This window comes from Anastrepha ludens, chromosome 3 (assembly GCF_028408465.1).
Source record: "Anastrepha ludens isolate Willacy chromosome 3, idAnaLude1.1, whole genome shotgun sequence".
NCBI lineage: Eukaryota > Metazoa > Arthropoda > Insecta > Diptera > Tephritidae > Anastrepha > Anastrepha ludens.
The window spans coordinates 74,117,475-74,145,126 of record NC_071499.1 but is presented as its reverse complement, the minus strand read 5'-3'; the positions used below and the strand labels follow the sequence as shown (position 1 = coordinate 74,145,126).

Genomic DNA, 27,652 nt, shown 5'->3' with positions numbered 1-27,652 from the left:
GTGTCAGCTGCAATACTTTGCCACAATTTATCCAAAATGAACCTGTTGTGGTGATTTGGATCTCTTTGATCCCAAATTGCAGGTTTTCAAAATACTGCACTTATAAAATCTTCTGTGTCCATCATCGATAATAGCGAAGAAATTACTAGCCTACAATTTCTACGCTCTTATCGATGATAGCGAGCGAAGAGTGAGTTAGCGCGCTGCTCCGACATGCACACTTCTATTAAAATACATGCATTAATTTTCTACGCTTCGCTCTTATCGACGCTCTTATCGCTTATCGCATCTCTGACATGCACGCACCCTTACATATCTAACTGGTCACAATCGACTGTGTTTTTCACTTGTCGGTTAGATTTGTCGACTAGATCTTCTGGATTATATGACATCCGCCCATTTTGTACTTACCTTAATTGCTTTGGTGAAATAGAGATTTTAATACTTGAAGTCTTCTTTGGTAAAATCAATAAGCGATGCTCAGGTATAGGCAATTTTTTGGGCCACAATGCCTTTCGTTTAGCTTTAACCGGCTTTCTATACCTCTATATATGAAGATTAGCGATGAGTGGTAATAGCATCTATATCCTTAAATTCTTCTTTAAAAGTTTTTTTTTTCACAAAGTTTTATATTCTCAAATCCATAAATAAAGTCTCTAATAGCAACGTCATTTTCTTGTTTTAAGTAAGAAAAAAATCATGGCTTGTACTTAATTGCGAATAAGAAGTTTCCCAAAATATTAAAATCTTTCACTATTTCTTATGGGAATCACGAAAAGCGAAACTTTAATAAACACATCAGCATACATATCATTTCGCATATTTCATTCGTAAAAATAGAAAAATTGCATAAAGAAATTTGCACGACATGCCGAAATTACCCAAACGCATGTTAACAACTCGTATAAAATTACTCATATAAACAAACCAAGCATTCGCATAAAAACACAATTAAAGATGTCTCACCGGCAGCACTGCAAATAATTCTCCGTAAGCGGATGGGCTACAACAACAACAATGTTCCACAACACTACAAACACCAACCTTACGAAACTCTTGAAAACAAATCTGGACTTAACAAAAGCTAAAGTCACTGCAGGAAAAATATAATACTAATAAAAATAACAAATGAAAAACTAAAGCTCGGATGTGCTGAGTAGCTGCAACACCAGCCGAACGTGTGAGACTTTCTATTGTCATCCGGGCGACAGAGCATCAACAAAGCAGTAAAATGTTTTACCATAACAATGAGAATCAGACAGCTAGTCAAGCGAGTAAGCAACTTTTGATTGTACAATACGTGCGTGTGTGTATGTGTGTAATGTATTATATATTACATGTATGTTTGCTTGCTTCTGAAACAGGTTAGGGGACATTTCTGTCGTGACTTGTAAGAAGTGTGAGTGCCCTTGTGTCAACAAAAGTAGCCACTAAAAGCGGACAAAATATTCGTCCAGCTTGAAATCATTAAAATTGTGGATGTTAATGTTGCAAATTCAGAATGTTAGAAAAAATAATAATAGGCTTAGATTAGCTGTTACAATATGAAATTTAAATGTACTAAATTGAAATTTTTAAAATAGAAATTATGAAATAATTGTTCAACATTAATTACGAAATATTCAATTACTGTAGGGCGTTTTTACGCAAATGATATTTGTAGAAAATTAAAAAAAATGACACCCATTTTTGCGCGATCATCCCTACATCTCATAAACTTAGCTCATATCAATAACTGCCGTACCGGGCATTCAAATTTCTGCAAAATGGCTTACGGAAAATGAAGACGAAATAGATATAACACACACATATTGACATGTTTTGGCTATTTACATATTCTTTTTTTCAATTCAATTATTTTATTTTACTATCACAAGGAATATAATAATCAAAGTTTCAAACTCTGTACAAGCTTTATAAAAATCGAAAAATTTTCATAAAAGTTTTTATCAAAATTTAAAAAAAGGCTTATTAAATTTTAGTACAACCAAGTGCAAGTAGGAGGTCGCTCAAAATTTTCATTAATTTTTGATCATTTTTCTCCATGACGATGTTTGCATTTTCTTAGTTTAAAAAAAAATGTAGTGCTTTTATTATATTCGTATATAGAAAATATGCAAGAACTTCAGAGAAAGCAATTACCAAAAATCGGCGACAACTTTTAGGTACTTCAAACTTTTAGGTACTTATACTACCTGAGTAAGCGTGAACTGCTGTACGACGCACCAGAAGGTCAGAAAATAAAAGTGGCAACGTCTGGCGCAGCTCAAAGATCTATTATCGGTCTCGATCTCTGAAATCTGAGCTACGTTGAGATATTGAGCATAGAAATGCCAGAAGATACATATCTAGTGGTATACGCGGACGATATGGCGGCGGTCATACCAGCTCGGGACACTGAGAGCGCTAGAGGGAAGCTGAACCAAGTCATAATAAGGACGCAAATATGGCTTGAGGACCACAACCTGGAACTGACCAAACATAAAACTGAAGTCATCCTTATGACACGAGGTCACATGCCTATCGAGGTCAGCAGGCAAATAGGCGACATAGAGCAAAATAAAGCTAACAATGACGGCCACAAGCTCAATTCTCCTGTACGGCAGTGAAATATGGGGAATTGTGCTAAACTGCAAGGCACTGGATCCTCTGCAACGAACAGCGGCACTCAGAGTTACCTCAGCCTACCGCACTGTCAAATACCCACAGACCTCATGGTCTGGGAACGAACGGATGCATGGGATTCCAAGAAGAAACACGTCATCATTAGCTTCTCAGATCGGAGATGCCAAACCAGGCTGCAGTGACAAAGCAGATGGGACACTGAACCGAGTGGCAGATAGACGGCGAAACTTATTCCATCAAATGGCAAATGGGTTCAAAGGAACTTCGGTGAAGTGAACTACTTCTTAACTCAGTTCGTCTCGGGCCACGGATACTTCCGGAGGTACCTATACCGTAAGGGCAAGGTAACCGATTCCCAGTGCATATACGGCGAAGCGCTGAGCAATGACACTGAACATACGTTTTTTAGTTGTAACAGATGGCTCGAAAGAAATGCTCTGAGGGAACAGATTGGAATGCGATGAAGAAATATTGTACATCAAGAACTTACTACGGAAAAAAAGATAGACCTCGACACAGTGCAACAAAGCGAAGCCGCACAGACAGAGACATAAGAAGATGAGCCTATAGCATGAAAGCTGGCTACAAATATGGTGGACCCAGACGTGAATGAATAGAATTGGTACATTATGGATGCCGTTTTGGGCCCTCCCGAAGTTATATATATAGCGGTTCTGGAAAGGGTGTCTCTCCAGAAGGAGAGATGAGATCGTTTTAGTGGCCATACTACAGTAGACGACAGTCGCTGTAAGTGCGAAGGCATTTTGAACGCTACCTCACCCAACAAACAAAAAAAAACTTATTATAGTAGAATTTAGTGGGTTATAAAACTGCGGAACAAAAATATTTTCTAATGAAAATTTGTATTTATTTATTTCGGAATATCTGGCAGCTTTAAATGATATTAGCACCGCCTTCAATGCAAGTATTTTATAGATTTCGGGACATAGTGATAATGAAGGAAATTGCAAGGCCTATTATCAAGCCAGAAAGGGTACTAATCTTCCACTCCTTGAACTCAGAGGCAATATTAGAATCGCTATGGCAACTTGCAAATTAAAAATAAGAAATAATACTCTCCAAGCGGTCGATAGGTCATGAAGAGAAGACTGGTTGTGTTACAACCAGTCCAATTTGGCCGCAAACAGACAAGAAAAAGAAAGAACATATGGAAGGTTGTGATTTGTGTCACCAGTCATTGACTGTTAGATAGGCACTCTTCTAGGGTAGTAATATTTTCGCATGAATACTGCAGAAGTTGTAGAGACCAGGACGTGGAAGAAACAATAAAACACTTCCTCCCTAAATGTCCAGCTGTAGCTAGGAGTAGGGCAAGGTTATGAGAAAAATATAGTTTTGTCTTTCTTACGGAACTATTCGGTGTGGGGCTAAAACCTATCCTACGCTTCATAAGAGCATCTAAGTGGTTCCATGAATAATGAATAAAAACTGAGGTGTCCGTGCTACACAGTGGTACCACAACGGAACGAATATGGTCTAAGTGGGTTGGCTATTTTAAACTGACTGCCACAAAAACCTAAACTAAACTATTTATGAAAAACTAGGTTTATAATTGAAAATTGCAAACTAGTGCAATATAGTACGAGAGCAGCGCTGGTCTTACGTTCTTCTTATGTCATGGAAAATAGAAAATAAATGCTTACAAATATAGTCATTCGTGTGTCTTCTTAAATCTTTGGTTCTAAATGAGATAATATAATTTCGTTCGCTTTAAAAAGAGGATATTTTTGTAACGTTTTCTCTATCTACTGCAGCAAGAAGGTAAGTGGGTTGAGTATTAGTTTTCGCAGATAAAATATGTTTTATACTAATAATGGTATTTGAATTGCAGTAGTGGCAATAAGGACCGGAGACAAGTAGTGTTGATGAGTTATTTTTGTTCGGCATAGCCTTAAACGCTCAAATTATGTTATGTCGTGCTTGGATTTCTTTTATAAGTGATTTGTGTGTGTTAACTTGTTGATACCAGGCTGATGTATTTATAAATCTAAATGCACCTTGTGGGATGCATGCGTAATGTTTTTAGATTTATTTATGCATGTAGTTAATTGTAATTGTAATTCGGGAAAGAAATGAGCGGTGAAGAGGTGATAGACGTAGCTGTGCTGTCCGCAAATTCATTCTGAGAAATCGAAATATGGTCTGGTACCCACAGAAGTACTATTTTAGGATGATAATTTATCAATTTAAATTTTAAATTTTGTATGGTGTTAAGCAGTGCAGATCAAGTGTTTACCATGTCGATTTTTTAAAGCAAAAGTTTCTGATGCAAAAATGGATGTGTAGTCAGGTAATTGTGAAGTTGGATTTATGGTGTCTATAGTTTTTACGCCGTAAGATGTCGTTTCATCTGTGTAAGGAAATTATTATTCTATACTTTTGATTTAATATAACTCCTAGTACTTTTATTTGAGTCGCAGGAGTGACAGGCAGGTTTTCTGCGATGATGTGATAATTACAGCCGTATTTTCAGCACGCGTGTATGTGTTTGCATTTGTCAAAAGAAAGTTGGGCTCCGGAGTATTGACACGACTATTCTGCTTTTGCCAAGTTATTTCATTAAATTGAAATTGGCAGCACATGCAATGAATTTGTTTAACTTGTGAGCGGAAATAATTTCACTAACTTTGTTAAAGGCAATAAGGAAAATAACAACCTGAGGTATTACATCTGTTAGCCAACGGAGAGAAGAATAAACATTTACATTTTTAATTATAATTTTAAGATTGAGCACGAAATTTTTAAATATAAATAATAATTTTGGGACCTAATTTCCATTTAGCAAGCTGGTGAGTAACAACATGGACTCTTATTTTGTCGAATGCACTTTCGAAGTCCAATGAGACTAACGACACTTAATCTAGATAAACTAGACAATTCGAGACCAATATCAAAAATATTAGTTTTTTATATTTCGTATTTAATTCAAATTAATTAATATTCTCCAAATAAATGGCTGTTTTTTTTGTATATTCAAATCACTTCACTGGATTTAGAACATTCCGTTTGTATGTGTAAAAGCTTTCTAAGACAAAGCTTAGGTTAGATTGAAGCGGTTGCCCACTATGAGACACACTCAAACTCATAAACCCTTGTGATGTGGAGTAGGGAACTTGTCCTTATCTCTCCTAAAAGTAGTTTGTATTCAAAAGTTGTAGAATATCCCTGATTCTCGCATAACTGAGATCTTTCAATTCATTAAAAAATTGTCTACCTAAAATAGTAAAAATATGTCTGGATAGATCAGGACAACGGCACAGAAAGGGCCAGATCGTCTCTTTATCCTCCTCATATAGACTGCTTATGCAGAAGTCATGTGTTTGCACAGCCATACTCTGGTCGTGTCTACCTATCAGGCAGTGCTCTGTTATAATTGAAATGAGTGTGCTAAGAGTGTGTTTCCTTTGACTTAGCAGAGATTTAACATTGAGAGGCGGCAGCAATTGTCGTGGGATTCTGCAAGTGGCTTCATTGCGCCATCTTTTGTACTTTTGGTCAATTTGGTGCCGAGTCTCGCTAGTTCATCGGTTCTGCAGTTACGCTCAATGTTACCTTTAGGTGACTAGTTACCTTTTGGTGAAATGACTCAGCCATCTCGGTAAGAGAAGCGCGGCATTTCATAGCTATCTTGGAGGTTGTCTTGGAGGTTGTCAACTACTTTGTGAGGGCTATTAGAGAAAATGTTGATATCAACTCGTGGTATCGCATCACACTGTGTCTGTATCGCGGCGTTGATTACTGCCATCAGTTCAGCCTGAAAAACTTTACATGCAGTAGTCGGGAAGCCGAAAACTGAAGGAGACCCCTGAGATCTTCGGAATATACACCTCCACTCATCCTGCCTTCGTACTTTGAGCCATCTGTGCATCTGTCTTACATCGCCGCGTTCCTACTCTTCCCTTGAGAGTAGGAGGATCATGAACGTTGTTATGTAAAGACTAAATCGCCAAAGTTAAATTTTTGATGATTAGAGAAAATATTTCTTTCGGTATGTTAATGCGTGTAAGTCGATTTTTAGTGCGTATTTTTCGAGCATAGTTCTGAATTTTCTGTGCATTTCCTTTATTTAAAGACAAGTGCTAGAATACGCTTTTCTCTTCAGCGGTTCATTTAGAAATAAGCGAATATGTGTGTAGATTAGCAGGAAAGGCAGCAGGAAATGAAAACTTTAGAAGATACCCGTTGTCACAGTGATACCAGATTTTAATACTGTATACAAATACTTCTTATTTCTAGTGCAAATAATTTCATGTACTGTATTTTAAATACAAACAAAAAGCGTTTTAACTATGTATATGTAGTTATTTAAATTATTTTTATGGCGTTGATAAGCAGTTTTTTAGGAATCATTTTGTTTTAGTTTTGAAAAATGTATACCATATTTTTGCATTAATATGAATGGTTTAAAAATATCAATACCGATAATCAAAAGGTCAGTATTTCACCCACATACAAATAAATGCTTGGGGCGGCTTTGGCATCTTGAGTAACCCACATTGAATTTGAATAACAAATATTTTCCTAGAACATTTTAATCTTCACATCTTCAATCAATCCCCCATAAAAAGGAGAGTTAGAAAGTAAAGCAACTTAGAAAAATACTGCGAAAAGTGGAACATGCAAGTAAACTTATCTTAGTCAGCTATAATGATCTTTCGGAGAGGCGGTAGAATAGCAGAAAAAGAAAAGTGGTTTTTTCACTGCGAAGTTATACCAATAACGAAAGAATATAATTACTTGGGTGTAAAGCTAACATCAAAACTCAGTTTCAAGCAACATATAGAAATGTTCTAGCGAAAAATAGCATAAATGCAACTTGGTGCACATTTCTTAGTAAAAATAAAATTAAGTTGTCGGCAAAATGGAAACTGTTTTTAGCGGTGACTAGAGCAATCCAGAGTTATGCTGCTCAGGTATGGGGAAACTCGTTGTTTGAAGAAGTAGACAAAATTCAACTTTATTTTTTAAAAAGGGTACTTCATCTCCCGAGTAATACGCCATCTTATTGCATTCTCTTGGAGACAAATGTTCCAAGTTTTCATTTGTATACACTGCAGCTTCACTTAAAATATATATTCAAAACGTTATTTGAATATGATGATAATAGATTGCCTCATATACTATCAAAAAAGATTTTAGAAAAACAGATATTTTGGGTTGAAGAAATTAGTAATCTAGCACAAAAGTTAAATATAACATGTAACTGGGGCACTTCAAATAAAAGAGAGTGGAATAGAAATATAATTTCAATAATAGAAAATCTTCATGATTCGAATATTCGAACTTTATGGGAAAGGGCACACCAAAGCACCCGATTATATAAGGAATTAGACCATAACAACGCCAGAAGCTATTTAAACGATAATACTAGAATCTATAAAATTATGTGGATTATGAAAGCCAGATGTGATTTAATATACTTGGGAAGCCAAAGGGATTTAAATTGCACTTTATGTAACTTAAATGAATTAGAAGACATCACACATTTTTTAGGAAAATGCCCGATACTTAAAAGAATTCGTCAAAGATTTTTTGGAAAATTTAGTTTAAACCGAGATGAAATCATAGACATTTTAAATGGTGTTGGCCCTTCTGGATATAATAATTTATTTAAGTTCATCCCTGGTGCTATAGAATATAGAAAATTAATTTTAAGCGAATTCAATATATAGTACCATAGTAACATATGTAAAATGTAAGATTTTTTTTTTTCTTTTTTCTTCCGACAAACGACCAAGTGTCACTGTCGTACGTTCTAATGTTATTGATTAAAAATGAAATGTAATGAAATGTAAAAGTCGAACAATTAATAATAATAATAATAATAATAATAAGTAAAGATGTTCCACAAAAACATTTCTCGTGAAATTTTACCACATCGTGCGACAATAAAGATTGTCCAGGAAAAATTTCATACACACGTGAAACAATAAAATTCATATTATATATTGTAATGATTCATACCCAGTTTTCTGTATATACTTACTTTTTAAAGAGCTTTAAATTTCAATTTTTAAAAACTTAAGAGGACTCTATGGTATGGATGTCAAACGAAAAGAAATGTATCCTTTAGCTAAGAAAAATATTTGTTTACTTTTCACTACTACATATATAATATAATAAAAATCTTTGAAAAATATGTCCTTAAATAATCTTCAAATTTCGCAATTTCATTTGTTTTTAACAAAATATATGATAAAGATATGTACATATGTATGTAAATATATTAATTAATACATATGTTGAAATACAGCCCCATTTGCAACGGACATATTTATGCAACTCCTTATTTGCGCTTTGCTTTTTGCTAATATTGTATAAGTTGTTCGCGAAACTTCACTCGCTTTTAAGTCGTGCCTTGATTAACAACAAATTTGCTCATTAGCACAAGTTTTTTTTTTTTTGGTTTGTGCAAATCGAACGGGAAAAGAATTTTGAATAACATATATCAACATGATTTTTCTTGCTGTTTTATTAAAACGTAAAAACAATAGTTGAAATTTCCTGCTATGAAATGAAGTATACGCAATGGCTAACTATGCATACGTTTCAGTACTTTTAAGAAATAAAGAAAAAAATTAAATAAAAAATCCAATATTACTGCATTACGCTATCAAATCTATTGTTCCACGTGCATTTGATTTTTGTCAAGCGTTGCTATGATTATCGACAATAATCGAACCAAACAAAATAAAAACATTTCTTACACATAACATACAATTTTCTAAGACCAAAATTTGGAAACTTTAACTGCACCATGGAAACCTTTCCCCTCAAAATATGTGATTTTGGAATTCAGTGTCGCTTTCCTGTTCTTTTAAAAATTCAAACTTTGTTGTATTATATAGTGGCAAGATGATGTTATTGGAGTTTCGACATAAGTGCTTATTGTGTTTATGATTAACTGAAATATTCATAGTCTTACTCCTACTGTTTCCGATGGGTCAATGACACATTTTCTTGTAGACTGTTATGTCTATCAATATAACTCAATCAAAACTTGCATTACCGAACTCGTTTGGAAGTAGTTAGAGTGCGTTTAAATGCATAACGAGCTATAAATGATGAACAAGAGCCAGACTTAAAACATGTACAAAGAAAGAATGGTACTTTGTAGTTGAGAAAAAAATGTTTGAACATATGTTAGAAACTGTGCCTATCAGTTAACGCTGATTTATTTATTTTTTTTTTTTTTAAGATGATTTAAATCAAAATGTCAGAAACATCTCAGAAGTGCCGTCACGCCAAAGGGTCACGCTCCCACTAATACTACAACAATCCTCCCACCAGGGCTAAATACTGCTCTGGGACCACGAAAATATAACATCCTGGTAGAGCCGCTTCTATGTCCGAAGACACTACAGGTAGCTACGTCTAGATTCCTCACCAGCAGGCATATGAAGGCTATACGCCATGGATAACTCCATTTAGCTCCACTGTGTTGAAAGGTGGCTCTAAAGTAAATGAGTTAACGTGGCGTGACTTTGTTTGTAACTTCGATGACCACTTTGCCGATTGAAGTGTCTATGAACTTGATATTCTTTTACATGATCTCGAATTTTCAATCTTAACAAATGAAACAAAAATTCTCGGATCTGGCATCCCAGCAGCCTTCACTGAAAACAGCTAACAGACTTCTAAACCACCGATGTATTTTTCTAGCAGAAATCTCTGTAATTTCTGACAGTCAGCTCGGGCTCAATACTCGTACCTTTATATCAACAACGACGAATGAAGTAAAGTCAAGACCACAACTTTGAAAGACACTGGCTTCCGAAGAAGTAAATGAATGCGCGAGAAAAGATTCTGGGAATCAGATACAAGCACTGAAGTCCATCTTTCTTTATTCTGTAGAAAAGACTATAAACTATAAACTGCATCTTGATATATTGATTTGAATATCTAGAGAGATTCACGTTCACTTTAGCCAGCACTTGACAAGGAAGGATATTGAATCTTGTTGATGTTTGACAGCTCTGTAATATGTAAAATGTAAAATTTTCGTAAAGCACACATAGCATCGCACTAACTAATAAATTCTCTTTCGAAGAAATTTCGATTCCTTAAATTTATTTATTTACATATGCATAAATGCTAAGCATGACAATCCCGGGATTTGTCCTTTTTCCGGGACCTGGATTTTCGGGATTTTTAATTTCGATCGGATAATAATTTCGGATTAGACAAAATTTTAGTTAAATCATCATCCCGGTATCTCGATAATGTAAACACGGGATCCCGAAAATCTCGGGATTATAAAACTTAAAAAAATTGGCATTCCTAATATGCAAGTATACTATACAAAATTAAACTATTTGTGAGCCAAACTGAAATAAAGTAACAACCACAAGCTTGAGTTTTGGTATCATTGTGCCACATCAGCCATATACTTCCATGTACTTCACTGCATAGATAAAATGGTATGCAATAACTTCCTTTCCAAAGGATAAATCGACAAGTGCTACTCACGTAATACTCATCATCAGCTACGTGTCGACGGATGCAACAAGAAGAATATAGAAATATATAAAGCGTTTGGCTATGTAATGTCGCCCTTCGAAGGAAATTATGTGAGTGTTTGTCTGTGTATGTTTTAAAGTAATCGCATCAGTTGCTACTGAGGCCAACAGATTTATTACCCATTTGTATGGCAACTTTGCAATACTCGTATCGCAGAAACTGTGGCACTCTCCGTCTACTGCCGGCATTTTAGTAGTTTTTCATGTTTAAACAACCTACACCTTATGTCGTAATTTTCGCTTAACCACTTTATCCTTTTTTCTGACATTATTGCGTTTTCTTGTTGCAGGAAAAACGAAACTAATGTAATTGTTAGATCCTTTCCCGAAATTCACACTGGTATGCAATGCCATTTTTCATGTTGTTGAAATTAATGTTATCAAACATGTTTATGTGAGTGTGGATTTTTCGTCAATTTTTCCCTTTAGTTTTAATTTTCTTTTTCACTTCCACCACTTTATTTGATTTACTTTGATACTTCCTTTCTTCTTTTCTGTTCATTGCTACCAGTTTGCCACAGAAAACAATTAATTTTTCGACACGCAAACATTTTCCGATTGCAGCTGTTGTGGATTTTTACGGTATTCTGATATCGGTGATGAATGTCAACGGCGCAGCATCTGTCAGCATTGTCATTGTGCTGATGCAGAGACCTTCATTAATTTTCTACACTTAAAGCTCTTCATATAAAGGGTGATATCAAAGTTTTTTAGCTTTTCTACTTTCTTACTAGTTTCTTACGGATTGCTTTTCAGTATTTTTTCCATTATTATTTTGACAAAAATTATGAGGGATATTTCAGAAAGTACACGAAAGTGTGGAATAAGAAATTATTAAATGGATATTTTTTAAGTTTACGTCTAATTTTCATTTTTATTTTCTTTTGGTTTTTCATTACAATGTACTCTTGACCGGTTTTCAACAATCAGTTTTACATTTTAGCATTCTGCTCACATAAAATCCGACTACAATTTCAGTACGAAATTTCGCTAATTGGTGTAACAAGGTATTAGTTCTCTGAATTGACTAAATTTTTTTTTAATTCATTTTAAGTTACACGAATTTTTGAAGTGAAGTTAGGCGTCGATGGACGAGCGAGAATTGAAAGTGAAATTTCAAGGCCATGCAACGTTTTGGGCATTTTCGTTCCGCGAGAGAGAAAAAAGACACAACGTAGAGGAAAAGGAGAGAGAGAGATATACCTTATATATATCTTACATACACTTTAGGCTATTTTCCTGAGTTTTTCATTAAGGTTGCTAATTTCTGGTGAGAAATAACACTGCCTACTTTTTGGCGCTTGTTTGTTGGGCAAACTTGTAGAAAATATTTAATTGGTACCTACTTTTTGGCGTTATATAGGCCCGCCATCCATCGTTACGGATTTGAACTATGTATTATTTGGAGAATGGTAACACTTAGCTGTCATCTGATTTGACAGAAAATTAGTTTTATTGTTCCGCTGAGCGAAAATGGTTGTGTATATTGCGACATTACTTTGAAAATCATGGTAATGTTGCAAAATAGGTACGAAAATTACGTACGGCAATAGGAAGAAGAAAAGCACCGAATGAAGCGTATGTGCGTTACTTTGCGAAAAAAGTAAGAGAAACTGGGTTGCTTATTGACAAACCAACGCGTGACCGACCAAAACCCGTGCGTACACCCGAAAATATTGCTGCTGTGGTCAAGAGTGTTCGTGAATCACCAGGAACATCAGTTCACCGTCGTTCTCAACAATTGGACATTTCGGAGACATCATTGAGACGAATTTTGCATAAAGACCTTGGTATGACGCCGTACCAAGTCCAATTGGAAAGAAGTTGTGTTTCATCATTAACCGGAAGGATTGTACTACAAAATAAAAAAACAGTTTGGAAAAATATTGAGTAGTTCCTTTTTTATAGGATTTTTAATTCCGTAAAGTTATATGGCGGACCCAGTATTTCCTTGGTGCCTACTGTTTGGGACGTTTTTGGTCCCAATTTTTTTGGCGTTTTTTTTTTGTGCCTACTTTTTGGCGTTTATTTCCGTTTCCTCGCTAGTGCTTGTGCGTACTATAAAGTGCTATCCATTCCGGCATCGGATTTATTGGTATTGCCTTGCGGTAATTTGTGCCGTTGCTGCGGTTCTGGAATCGGTGCGTTTGTGCAGGTGATACACGCTCGGAGTAGTGCGCGCTGTTGTCACGGTTTGTGTCCGGCGTTTACCTACACCGGTCGACCCTTTACCGTTTTTTGTAAATTTTATCTATTTGTATTCTTTGCAAATGTTGGGAATTTTTTTAGATATATAATATATTCTTTCTGTCTCTCTCTCTCTCATTCTCTCCCGGGTCTCTCTTTCTTTTTTTTCTACCTTGAAAGTTTCACTTCTGTTATGTGTACTACGCTACACTCACTTTTTTTTCACCGAAAAAAGAGGCAAAAATCAACGCAAGCTTTGATCTACATGAAAATTGCACTTTGTTAGACTAAAATTGAATGAACTATAAAACTGCACAGTCAGAAAAAGTTAACAATTTTGATGAAAATTTGCCGAATCTTCATACAAAGGCTTCAACTTTTCATTATATGGTGCTATTGTAATATGAACTATATTTTTCGAAACACATTAAAAAAACAAAACTTGTCCATATGCGATGTACATTTTCTTTTGACGCCGACAGTGTGTGAAATGGAAATGACCACACGCAGTTGGCAGAACAAAAAAAATTGTTTTTCTTCTAGGGAGATTTTAGAATAAAAAATCTATAAAAAAATATGGTATTCTTGTATGCATATGAATTATTGAATTTTTTCATGATACATAAAACTATAAAGTACGGGAGTTATTTTTTTTCTTTTTTATTTTTTTGCACCCAACTGTTTAATTTGAGATGTTCGGCCTCATTATACGCGTGATGGGAAACTCTCAAATGTATTTTAAGGTACTTGACCACCTTATAAGTTTCAAAAAATTAAATTTTTTTTTTTTTACATTTTTTCAATCCTTATACTTTTAAAAATCATCACCTGAAACTGTTTTTTTAAATTCGAATTCTAACAAAGTGAAATCAGTGAAAATGTGCAGGCGCATCCTGCACTCATTACTTGCTGACTCAGCGGAAAGAAAATAGCAAGTTTTAACTTTAAACGCGTTTTTCCAGAAATTACTTTTTTTCGAATGGCGGACACTTTATCTCCGAAACTGCTTAGCCGATTTTAATGATTTTGGTCTTGTTTTATTTGTTAAGATGTTTTGTATGCCAATTTACCACATTTTGCAAAAAAAAAGTTAATAAAGTATTGCTTTTTAAGCATAACATTGTGAAAAACAGGGGTGTTTTCTTAACTTTTTTTCAAACATCCGCCATTTTTTTATTATTTTTTTTTTTTGTCAGTTTGTGGTAAATTCTCACGCAAGGAACCTTCCTTTTGAAAATTTTGTTTCTCTCTTTTGTTTTAGAATTACCATTTCTAAGATTAACTGTCCGCCGCAAGACATGATTTTCTTCAGGCCTCGACTTTGGCGCCTCCTGGATATATGTTAAAAAAAGAAATTTTAATAAATCAATTTTTTTTTGTATTATATAAGCTCTAAATAAAAATTAAAAAAAAAATTTATTTTAATATATTATACAGAACATGAAAAAAAAATTATTGAATATGTTGTACTTTTTAGCTTTCCAAGGTGGTCAAGTACCTTAAGTATAAATGCGTTTGACTCGTCGAACTCCTCTTTGTGGAGTTTTTTGAAAAAGAGGAGTTTTTGCCAATAAGCCGCAATCGACCGAAGTCCTCAAAGTTGATGAAATCCTGAAAATTTTCAGATTTACCCGCTTCTATGGTGCAGAATATTGGCACGCAACAAGCCGCACAGACATTTCAATGATGGCATAGATACACCTTTCAAATAAAAGAGCCTTTCGTTTAAAGTTTTTCTAAAGATTCTTATTAACCAGCTTGAAATTTTGAAGAATTTTTTTTTTAATTTGCACAAAGTTTGAAAATTGAAATTATATTGTTTTGACAGGAAAATAAACTATATTTTCTTAAAAATTAAGTATAATAAAAATACAATGAAATTAAATACGTAAACATAAAATTGTCCAATCTTGTCGATAAGCTTCAGTTCCATAGTTACTAACGCAGTGTAGAGGCAATTCAGCATTTAAATAGAAATTTAAAAAGTTATTCAAAGTTAGTTTTTTTAAAATTTTTACTGTAGTGAAGTTCACGAGTAATTTGTCTATACAGATTTTTCAATAAGTTTTTTTCTTCCCCCTTTACTTTTTATATCATTCGTTTTTACTAATTCTCAGTTGATCGTTGAAATTTTAAAAGTGCTTAATTCAATTTTCCATCGCAATAGTCGTCCCACTACACCGTCAAAAATTGATTGTTATAACATAAAAAAATAGAGGGTGATCAGATTAGAGGAATTTTTTTCAAAACGGTTCAGTTGCGGTCAACATTTGAAAGGGATTATCTTTAAAAATTAAGTGTCACGAGTGCTTATACACAAAAATACTAAAGATTGCCCAAGCAATTTGAATTTTCGTTGTTTTATTTCAATTTATAATCCGATGCCTCTAAACTGATTACCCTTTATATCAACTGTTAGATAAAAATATCATTCGAAACTCTCATTAAAACTGCCACCCTGTGTGCCTGCACATACATACATATGTATCTACTGCATCCTATCACACTTACTAAAATTGCTATGTTTGTTTGCACAAATACTCGTAGGCGTTAAGAAATTAAAGCTATAAAAGCGAGTGAATGTGGAGACATGAAAAGATATGCGGTAAAATTTATCAAGTGTAAATTGGAAAATTTGCCACACAACAAATGGAAAATGACCACATCTATCTCATATCGTAATACTGCGGTACCTTGAGGTTCTTATGGCACTCTAGGGAAAAAGGATATTCGCAGAAAACCAAATAATGCTAGCCAGGGCACATATGAATTTATGTGCGTTTTTAATGGCGTATAAAATAAAACAGCAGTGATTAAGTCTTTATCTTCATGGCTTTTTTAGTACTTACACAAAAAATTTACAATTTTCCAATATACAGTAATACCTCGATATGGCGAACCTCTATATAATGGAAGGCTATTCATGGCCTATTGTTTACTGTACTCTTTTAACTGTACACTTTGGTACAAACTATATACCGCTGATACATCTTGAGCAAATAAAGCAACTGGCAGATTTAGCGCATAAAAGCAGATGAGGACAGCTCATAAATCGTTACGGGCTATTGCTTTGTTAATACAGACAAGTTACAAATTCTAGTATATGACAGTGTTCATTCACAATACATTTTAAACCTATAGCACAGGGTTTTATTGCCAAGTTTTGTTAATTTATTTATTTTTTATTTTATTTTAATAACTTTTCTACGAAAATCTATTTACTGCTGCTTCGAAACCCATTTAAATTGAAATTTCAAACTTTGTGAAAATAAAAAAAAATCAATAAATGTTCAACATAATTTCAATCTATTTAATAAAAATCTTTAGAAGAATTTCGGATTTGCAGTCTTATAGAAAATTGAATTTGAGCGAAGTGCAAGCTTGAATTGGCGCAAAAATCAAGTTGATTTTTTTTTATACTGGCGTTCTTGTGAGTTTCCTCCATACAATTAACGCTCAAAATTTTTTTGCATGGAAGAAAACACACAACATCAGTAAAAAAAAATGTAGCAGAATTTGCGCTAAAATCTATCTTCTCTTGAAATACATTTTCGTTTTCCGAACTGTCTGTTTCGCATATGCCGTTGAAAAATTTAACAATTGCCTGCTACTGGTTGACATTTGTCGCTTTGGCAGCGCGATCTGTTTAATTTGCATACATAAATCATCTGATAGACAGATTTAAATTATTTTCGCTCATGGTCTGTTGTTACAACAAAATGTTTTATATTGATGCGCTTGAGTAAATATGGGAAGAAATTTTAGAGCGTGAGTTGACTTATTTGAAGAGTGCACAGATGGGCAGTTCATTGAGGGACCCCCGTTGATGAACGGCATATATGTCGAGAAGGATTACCAATGCAATTCAAACCAATATAGAAAGAAAAATTATAAATATCGCAAAAGCAAAATCCGTACATCCAGCTTTTTATTTGTACTCTCTTTTAAGGGCAATATCGCTATTATTTCGGATAGCCAAGATGCAATCCAGGCACTGAGTTCGACTACAACAGCCTCTAAAGAGGTGGAACATAGTAGGAATAGCCTCACCACCTTGAGTGAAAACTATAAAGTTACCTTAATCTGGGTAACGAAAAGGCAGAGAAACTGGCAAGAGGGGGATCTGTCATGAATAACGTTCTTGCAGTACCGATATTCACACCATTAGGTGCAGTCAAGAATGCAATTTCCCTAAAATACCTTCGAATCGCGGATTGTAGATAGAGAGACCAGGCGAAATGCAAAATTAGCAGAACGTTATTGCCCACCTACAACCTCAAGCAATCGTTGATATTAAAAAGCATGAAGCGATGGGATGCCTGGAGACTAACGACAGTCATAACAGGCTTTTGGTCTCTCGGAGAACAAGCAGCCAAAATGGGTATCCTTCACAAGGAGAAAAAGCAGACAATCTTCCATTTCCTCTGTGAGTTCCCTGCTCTATGAAAGGACAGAATGTTAACCCTTGGCAAACCGCTGTTCGAGGGTATTGAACAACTGTTTGGCTTAGACGTCAACAACCTAATAAGGTTCTTAAACCGCGCATACTGGATATAGTCATGCGCTAAATAACCGTTAAACAAGTTGGTAATAAGGATGTGGCAACAAAATGGTGTGGAAGCGCTAGTTGGATACTGTAAGAATCATCACTTTAACCAACCAACCACAAAATCTAGGAAAATCCCATATTTTTCCGCAATAAAGTTTTTTTCTATCTATTTACTATTTGCTTAGCTAAACACCGGATCTTGACTATCTATCTATCCTTCTTTTCTATCCCTCTTTAGTGCTGTCACCCTGTGTCAAATAAATATTTAATTGGTTGATGAGAAAATGAAATCGAATTTATCAAGTCGATAAATTTAACAGCCTGCTTCATGATCTTCACATCAACGGGCAGTCGAGAAAATGGCCTTGGCGAGCACATGACTAGAGTCTGAGCCGCAGAACTCAATGCACTCATTAGACAAAAAGGCACCATGCAAAGTTTCTCAAAATATTCCTTCTTGATGCATTTTGCAGTTTTGTGCTAATTTTTGAAATTATCTATTTACAAATAATCGGCTGCTGTGTAAAGTTTATTTTTTTCCGCTTGAAGTAGACTACATTGAGTATTCTCAGATGTTATTCTACACTGTACTGCTATACATTTTTAGTGCGCTCACAGATTGATTAATTTAGAGAGGATGTGGTATCAAGGAAGAAAAAATGTGTGGGAAGGGTTTTTTTTTTGAACTTGTTAGGCTAACTATCTTCTTCAAATTTAGTGAGCCCTGTGGCTTGAGCTACTTTCGTGAAGAGCTTCGCACGTATGGGAAAAGAGTGACCCACAGCATTTTGGTATGACATATACATACGCGTCTATACTTTCAATTAACACAATTTCATTAGCAATTTGAGAGGTGTGTGCACTGGTGAAGAAAATCATAAGCGAAATGATTAAATTCTTGCGTGCTTAGAGACGAGCTGAATATTAAATGCAACACAGCCTGGGCACAGCTAATGTTCGCTGTGTAGAATCATAGTGGTTTGGCAAGAAAATAATTATGGTTTCCCCACAAAACAAAACTAGTATTCAATTTATTTTAAAGGACTTCTGACAATGTTATGATTTCCTTTTCAACATTTGATAGCTTTCACTTACAGCTTATTTTAGAAGCGAGATGTGCGTAATTTTGTTTGTAGCCGTTAATTCAGGCTATTTTGTGTTTAATATGGAGTGCAAACCAAAACATTTTCGGTATAATTTTCTTTTTTATATTCATAAGGGCAAGGAAGTAGCCAAAACATACAAAAAATATAAAAAATATTGTGTGCTTTTGATAGCCAAAGAGAATTCATATGTCAGAAGAGTCTTAAGAAATTTCTTTGTGGCAATTTTTTACAGAAAAATAACGAACGTGTTGATGTTTTACATAAAACAATTGAGTGTCACTTAAATTGTATTGGACTCGTCAAGAAGAAGAAGAATGTGGTTTTGTCTGAAGTCGAAGGTGGTTTACTTGAAACAAAAAATTGATGACTAACGAAATCTTGAAGTCTTTTTCAAGCAAATCAAGTGAAGCGAAATCAGCTGATGGGACTACAACAATGCTATGCAATTCGGGCTACTTCTGAGCAACCAGGTAATCAATCCAAATGCTTAGTATCAGCAGCTAATGAAACTAGAATAATTAGTACTAGAAATATACAAAAATAACTAAAGCAGACAAATTCCTTTGAAGTCGTGTTCCGAAAAAATAATGCAACTCCTAAATATATTTGTACACTTAGTCCAAAAATACACTCTGAAACTTTTAAATCTAAGCAGTATTTTAAATTTTATAATGCTTCTAAATTCATAATAGAAATGAGTTAATCAATTGAAATAATTCTCGTTGGCTCACGTGACTGATCCAGATCGACTACTATCTACTGCTCTTCTGCCTTAAATCCTGATTCGCCGGATCTGCCTCACGGTCATTAAATGATATATATATAATTGGCGCGTACTCTCTTTTTTGGTGTTTGGCGGAGCTCCTCCTCCTATTTGTGGCGTGCGTCTTGATGTTGTTCCACAAATGGAGAGACCTACGGTTTCAAGCCGACTCCGAACGACAGATATTTTTATGAGGAGCTTTTTCATGGCAAAAATACACTCGGAGGTTTGCCATTGGCTGCCGAGGAGCGACCGCTATTAGAAAAAACTTTTTCTTTAATTTGGTGTTTCACAGAGAATCGAACCTACGTTCTCTCTGTGAATTCCGAATGGTAGTCACGCACCAACACATTCGGCTACGGCGGCCTCACGGTCATTACATGCTATAAAAATCAATTTGCAGTACATTTTAAGGTGTTTATTAATTAAATTAAATTAAATTAATTTTTTTTTTTTAGAAAGTAAGAAGCGTGCTTAGAGTAGCTAATAACTTGCATTCATTGTATTGTGTTAGCATTTGCCATTAGCCATTGTACAAGCCTGCGGCACAGTTGTACTGACGACTAATCCACTTTATTCAACTGTTTTTTTGATAACTTTGCTACATTTTTAGAACCTTTAAAAGTATAAATGTGGCTACGATTTTTTCTATCGGCTACAATTAGTGATAATTAGTGTACTTTAAAGCAATATTAATCACTTTCGCTTTATGTCAGGCCACCTCTAATTTTCATCGATTAAGTCTCTCTAGAAGGAGAAGCTTTCTTGCATCGGCAGCAAAAGATCTTCTAAAGAGTTTTCATTAAAAATTGCATCGACAGCGTCAAAAACTGTGATCTTCACATCGAATTTGCAAATTGTTTACCAAATAAAACATTGCTTCACAAAAGTATGCACCCTCTTTTCCAAATGTAATAAAGCTAACCAGAAAAGTGGTTAAAGTGCTGCACTCAAAATTGTGTATGACATTTGATGATGAATGATAAACTGTGAACTTTTTAAACAAAGTTCGATCCGATCGGCACATGCACCTTTTGCGTACTCCTCAAGTGCAAAACCGAGGAGTTCTTTGAAATGCGTGTGATATTTTCTTTTCGTTTTGCTCTATTACAAATCCCATGCTTTCCAATTTTTTTGTCATTACAATATTTAAGAGGAAAGGGCAACAAGAATGTTTCGATTTTAAATTTCTTTAACGTCTTGATATGTGATTTGGTGCAAATTATTGTTTTTCTGAGCATAATAAATTTCCGTGTGGCTATTCTAATAAATTCCACTACTGCCTAAGAAATTCAATCAGTTTTTTTGTACAATAAGTCATATATATGTACAATACATATACACTATACATATATATATATATATTTTGTATCAGGCTTAGTTGACAAAAATAAAGTGGGTACTGTTATTTACAATCGAATAGCTTTTGAACTGTAAATGTGATGATGGGGATTGATGGCGACCAAATGGCACTAAAAAGGTAAAATTCAAAATTGTAGTTTTCTCTGCTAAAGTAGGTCAAATGTAACAAATGTTTAACAAAATGTTTCCAAATTTCAACAAAATTAGTTGGCGAGGGAGAATGAATTTTCATAATTTGGAAATAAACCCAAAACTCGTACGTAAACCGGCTTAACGTTGATTATGGCGAAGCCAGTGATCCTCACAGGGGAAAACTTGCAATAATAAAAGAACGCCATGCTGTTAGCTCACGCGGCGTGTATGCAGTATAATCTTCAAAAAATAGAAATTTAAGATATGTATTGAAGGAAACAGCTACAACTACATCGCATTGGAAAAGCTTACTCTTGTTTAAAATACCCCGCGTTAGCACTTGAAGAGGCTTTAGGCCTTGCACTGGAAAATAATTAGCTGAAGTGCACTACACACACAAATTTTGATATTTTATTTATTTCTTTCATTCATCATTTTTAAACATTTTATGAAATCATAGTTTACTCTCTTACAAGCACTGCATAAATCCTATATTCAAGCTTTGCGGAAATTTAAAAAAAAATCACTAAATTTTTAGAAAAATTTTGGGAATGCAGATTTATAGCACAATCCCTTTTGGTATAATAAAAATTGTATTGATTTTTGAGAATTTTTCTTGTTGACGCAAAATTTCTAATATTTGTTATGTGGAAAAAGTGCAATGCGAGTTGTGAGCCACCTGAAACTTCCATTTATTAAACCAAAATTCAATTAACTATAAAAGTGCATAGCAAACATCGTTTCGGAGAGTCGAATTAAAATTCATGGAATTGGAATACACAATTTTTGGAATTTTTGTAATATTTGGCTTTTAGGTTGAAAATTTGATTTATGTGGTTTGTGTTAGGGAAGAAGCTATGCATTTATGAAAAGAAAACGAAAAATAATGAACATTCGTAAATAGAAATTTCCGAAAATCTTTCTAGACACTCTAGTTGCAATCCATGGAATTGGAGGAATTGGAATGGAAAATTTGTGGAACTTTCCCAATCTTTTTTTTTCTGGTTGAAAATTTGTTCTATGTGGTTTTTGTTAGACAATAAGCGTTTATGGAATTTATTTTTTTTAATCATTCAATAAATAAATGAATAAATAGTCAATACTGGTCAAAATGTTGATATGACATCCTTTTGTCGTGCCCAGCATTAAAGCATAAGCGGGATAAACATTTAGATAAACATATTTTAGCAGAGAAGAAAACAAAACTCAATAAAAGAAGACAAATTTATTGAAGAAGTTGAACTCGGAAAAATTCTGTGAGTCCATGAAGGGGCAGAATGGATATTTCAGGTTGCAGTACTAAATCGCCTCATAATTTTACTAATAATAATAATAATAACACTGCGTTACAAAAATGAACTTTTTTTCTGTCCTATGAACGAAATATACTTTTTCGGAAAGGGGAGAAAAAATAAAAATACACGTATATCGGCGATTTTCATGTACACGTCACAATTTTTTTTTATGTATAAAATATAGAGCTCGTAGTCCGCCTGTGTGAAAAACTTTGGATCAATTTCCGTGATCCAATCGAGCTGAATTTCTGCAGGCAGATCGTGGAAATGTTTTTATTATGTAAAATTAAAAAAAAAAATGTTATCAATTCTCAGATTTTCTTGAATTTTTTTTTCTAAAAAAAAAGTTTTTTCTAAATTTTCGGTGTAACTCGAAGGGACTCCAAATTTTTAAACAACTTATTAACCTTTAGTTTATTGTTTCATACAACAGACTCTGTGCCGTTTGTGTGTTTGTTACAGTTCCGGAAGTTCCGCTCGTCTGACAGTTGCGCTACTAGGAGACATATACTTTGACAATTGTTTTAAGTTCTGTTGCGCGAAAACGTCTTTCTGTATATTTCATCTTACGAAAAATGCAGTGCCCGACTCGAAATAACTTTTGTTACGTTTGTGGCTTATTCGCACCAAGCAAAAATTTTAAAAATATTACGAAAACAGTGGTTAATTCGTTTCAGAAAATGTTCAAGACTGCTTATGTTCCTTACTTGTGGTATACTCCGGAAGTCGTGTGCGACTATTGCTATAGAAATTTATGCAAGTTTACTGATGGAAGGTCAACAATAAAGTACTCTGTACCAACAATTGGCTACCACGTACTGCAGTGAACTGTGCTACTTTTGCGTAACTTTTACTCAAACTAAAGGGTCCCAATACTTTCGCCGCAACAAAATTCGCTACGCTAATGTAGAATCGGTTATTCCAGCGGTTCTGTACTCACCAGAAGAACGTATAGCGGCTTCAATGGAGATTTTGATGATGTTCCCGAATTAAGGGATGGAGAACCAACAGTAACACCAACAATGCTATCAACATTTCTTGCATCGAATGCGAGATGCGGGGAACCAGAAATAGCGGAATTTATACCAAGTGAACTTGGGGCTGCAGTGCCGCATTTAGTAACGCAGCCGACTTCAATGACCTTGTACGAGAAGGAAATTTGTCAAAGTGAACAGCCGAACTCTTTGCATCACGCTTTAAGCAGTGAAATATAGTGGCGGCTGATTTTAAAACAACAAATGCTTACAAACGCAAAAATAAAAGGCCTAAGTTTCTTTAAAAGCATTAAAATTTTTAATGCAACAATTTTTAATTTTAATATAATAAAATTAATAAACAAATTCGGGGTTTTATATCTTTATTGTAATGCGGAGTGAAATACCTTTCTTTTGATACCCACATCGGCATATCTCATGCAATTTTTTTTTTAATTTCGAACAGGTGGCAACCCTGTGAAACATTGTCAGTGGCAACACCTAAGTGAAAAGTCGAGAAATGTGATACACTATCTGTGTGCCCAATTTCATTCAAATCCGTTAAGCTAATCCTGAGATCGTGTGGCTATACAGATACGCATACAAGAATTGCTCGTTTAAAGTTATAAAATACAAAAAAAAAAATTGTGACGTGTACATGAAAATCGCCAATACACGTGTATTTTTATTTTTTATCCCCTTTCTGAATAAGTAATATATATTTGGTTCATAGGACAGAATGTGTGTAACGCGGTGTAATCATCCTCATTTTGTCGCTGGGTGTATATAATTACATATAAACATGAGGAAATTAAATAAGGCACCACAGCGAAATTACGATATTTATGCCGCCTACCTAAAAAACTGTTTGAATGTAAATCTAATTTAAAACTTTTCGTTAGAATTTTTTTCTTTTCAGATTAAATGAATGTGGAGTTAATGAGCACTGCCTTGTTATGATTAATATTAAGCTCCTGGTATATTAATTTTAGTATTTTCAAAAACTTTTTTTTATAAATTAAATTGTAAAAGCTCTGAAATCATTATTGTTCTATTCCCATAGACCTTTGAGTGACTTGTTTGGCTTCATCGTGTTGCACATAAAGATCGTCTATGTCTGTTCCTTTAAGCTCAGGCCACTAAAAACCTTCACTCAGTGTTTTATAGCGCTGATCACTGAGAGTAACAGATCTTTGATATTCATCATCGAATAAAAATGGGCCAGTTATTCCACCAGCACCACACCAAACGGTACATTTTCAGGGGGATGTAATGATTTTCTGGGCATGGCTCGAGGCTTTTCATCTCCCCAGTTGCGGCAATTATCACAAATCGATCCAGTGCGAACTTCATGACCAAAGATGATTTTGCAAGGAAAACCAGCCACGTATTCAAACAACGAATTCACGAAATTTCTGCGTTGCTAATGATCTGTTAGCTTCAATTCTTGTGGTAATTAAATTTTCTAAGAATAAAAATGCAAATGTAAATATGTATGTAGAATCCGTTAAACGACGGTTCGTGAATGCTTAATTGTTAAGAACGACGAGATATCGATGTTGAAGGTTGTTCAGCAAGACTTTGCGTGACCGCAGCAATATTTTCAACAGAACATCCAGTTTTTGGTTTGCCACTCCTTTTTCTATGCTCAGCAGAACCAGTTTCTTCAAATTAATCAACCTTTGAACTGTCGACACACTCGGATGATTATTTCCACCGCAAAAATCACGAATTTTGGGATATATATTTTTTAAAGATCGCCCATTTCCATAATAAGTTTCATCGTTTTTTTTTCAAAAGTGGAATCTTTAAACATCCTCAAGAAAGCAGCTGAAATTTCGTTGCTTATATAGGCTAACTGATTTTATGCCGCAAATAGTGAGTAGTAAAAAAAATTGTTCAGTGATTTTTTTTTTGTTTTTTACTAATTAATTAGACTTGAAAAAACTAGAAAAAAGCCGTTTATTTTTCTTCTTTGGTTTTTTTGGAAAGCATCAACAATCCCGTGTAGCTTAAGGAAAAAAAAGTTGCTTGGTAGGCTCCCTGATTTGATGCCGCAAATTTACTAATTAATTAGATTTGAAGAAACCAGAGCAAAGCCGTTTATTTTTCTTCCTTGGTTTTAATTTTTGATGCTTTCGCTTGTAGCTTAAGGAAAGAAAAGTTGGTTGTTAGGCGCCCTGATTTCATGCCGCAAATTTATCCGTTTTTTTTTTGTTTTTTACTAACATTAGATTTGAAGCAACTAGAGCAAAGCCGTTTACAAGAGTTTACTTCTGGGATCTTAATTTTTAATACTTTCATGTGCGACTTAAGAAAAGAAAGGTTGGTTCGAGTGAAGGAAATTTCATTAGATTTTTTTAAATAATTTTTTTTTTTTAATTTTTATAAATGAGTTATCTTACCCTTGGAAAGTGTTAGCGTAATCCAAAAGTCAGCACTTTTTTATATTAAGATTGAGCGGGTATTTGCACTCACAAGTTAAATATTTCGATCAATTTATGCAGTAATTTTCTGTTAAGCAGATTTGTAAAACATTTTTTGTTTTTTTCTTCAATCTAAGTACACCAATGCAGTAAAGGTTTTTTTTACAATTTTTTTTGCTTATTTTTGTTTAAGAAATGTGCAATTTACTCCCATATAAAAGCACAGAATTTCAGTTGTACGAGTATTACAGCGCTTTTCTCAATTATTTATTTTTTAAAACTATTCAAATTCATAGCCATGGACATTTTCACTGTTTTTCCTCACGCACACATAATCCCTTCAAACATTTTCACGCAATATTTCATGCGTTTGTTTCATTATATTTTTATTTAATTTTTTTTTCAAAATTTAATCCTTCTTTACAGTTATGTTATACATTCACCACATAGCACATTTTGAATTTGGCAAATTTGCCTCGTTGCCGCAAAATGCAATACTTGTTGCTGCTAACAACCGTACATCACTAGAAACCCGCTTCAACTGAATCAAAACAATCACATACCGTCGATTTTATCGTTCGCAGCTGAAGTTTGCAAACGCCAAAGCAGTGAACACTGCTGCTGTGCGATGTATAGGTCAAAGTGGAAAATGCTAAGTGCCGAACGCCGTACACCGAAGACCGAGCGACGAGTATGAATGTATGTAGTAGCAAACTGTGATGGTAATAGTCTCTTATCACACGCATGCTATGCTGGGAACAGACTTCGACTGTTGGATTAGTGTTCTCAATATTTGTACGCACCCCTAAATGGCCTGGTGGGGAACAGCGCAAGAACAGTGGTCGTTCAATAGGCAAATACATTCTTCTCCTTTTCATTCACACTATGTGGCAGGCAACATGTATTCCCACTATTTGGGTTTTTGTTTTTATTTTTGCCGTTTTTATCCGTTTGCGCGGATAAAATACGTATTTTCTTTCCCTGCTTGCGTGCGGGTGTGCAAATTAAATGGCCTCTGCTCAGCATATGCTTGCCCTGAGGTACAACCAGCACCGCACGCATACACAACAGCGCGCTTGAACAAAGGCAATCGCCCGCTGTAGTGTAAACAATATTGACATTTGTTTGTTTGTATAGTAGCAAGATAGCTTAGTGTAATGCGGTTTGCTTAAATACGCTCATCAGCATAAACTCATAATCCATTAATTTGTATTTTCGGCTGCCTTTTTATCGCATGCGAGAAATTTCATTTCATAAGCTTTTTTATTTTTATTTTTTATTTTGACATTATTTAGCAAGAAAGCATCAATGCGGCCATTGACATCTATCTTTTTGCCCCTCACTTACAGGTTTGTTTAGTGTGGTGACAAAATGCCTGATTGTCTGGCCAGCTGACAAAATGACTAATGAAATTTCATATGCCCGTGCGAGTGCGAGTGTGTGTATTGTTGTTGATTTGATATGAAATGTCATCAACTCGCATGCCAATTCAGTACATCCGGTGATGATGAGCAAAAGCATATGCTTACATGTGCATACACACATACTACATAGTATATTTACACACACATGTGAGTACATAGGGTCATACATACTTTCAGGCGCATACACATATGTGCTTAGGAACACAAGATGGAAGGCACACAGAGTGTGAAAGCACTTAAAGTTTTGCGCAGACACATACATACATGCA

General features: G+C 34.6%; 1 long non-coding RNA gene across 1 annotated transcript in view; it reads right to left on the bottom strand.

The window, feature by feature from the left end:
• Positions 1–27,178, bottom strand: part of LOC128858213 (uncharacterized) — a 123,249-nt gene extending 96,071 nt beyond the window's left edge. The window contains exon 1 of the long non-coding RNA XR_008453990.1: positions 25,939–27,178. This is a non-coding gene — a long non-coding RNA (uncharacterized LOC128858213). The remainder of the gene's footprint in view (positions 1–25,938) is intronic.
• Between the last annotated feature and the right edge of the window lie 474 nt (positions 27,179–27,652).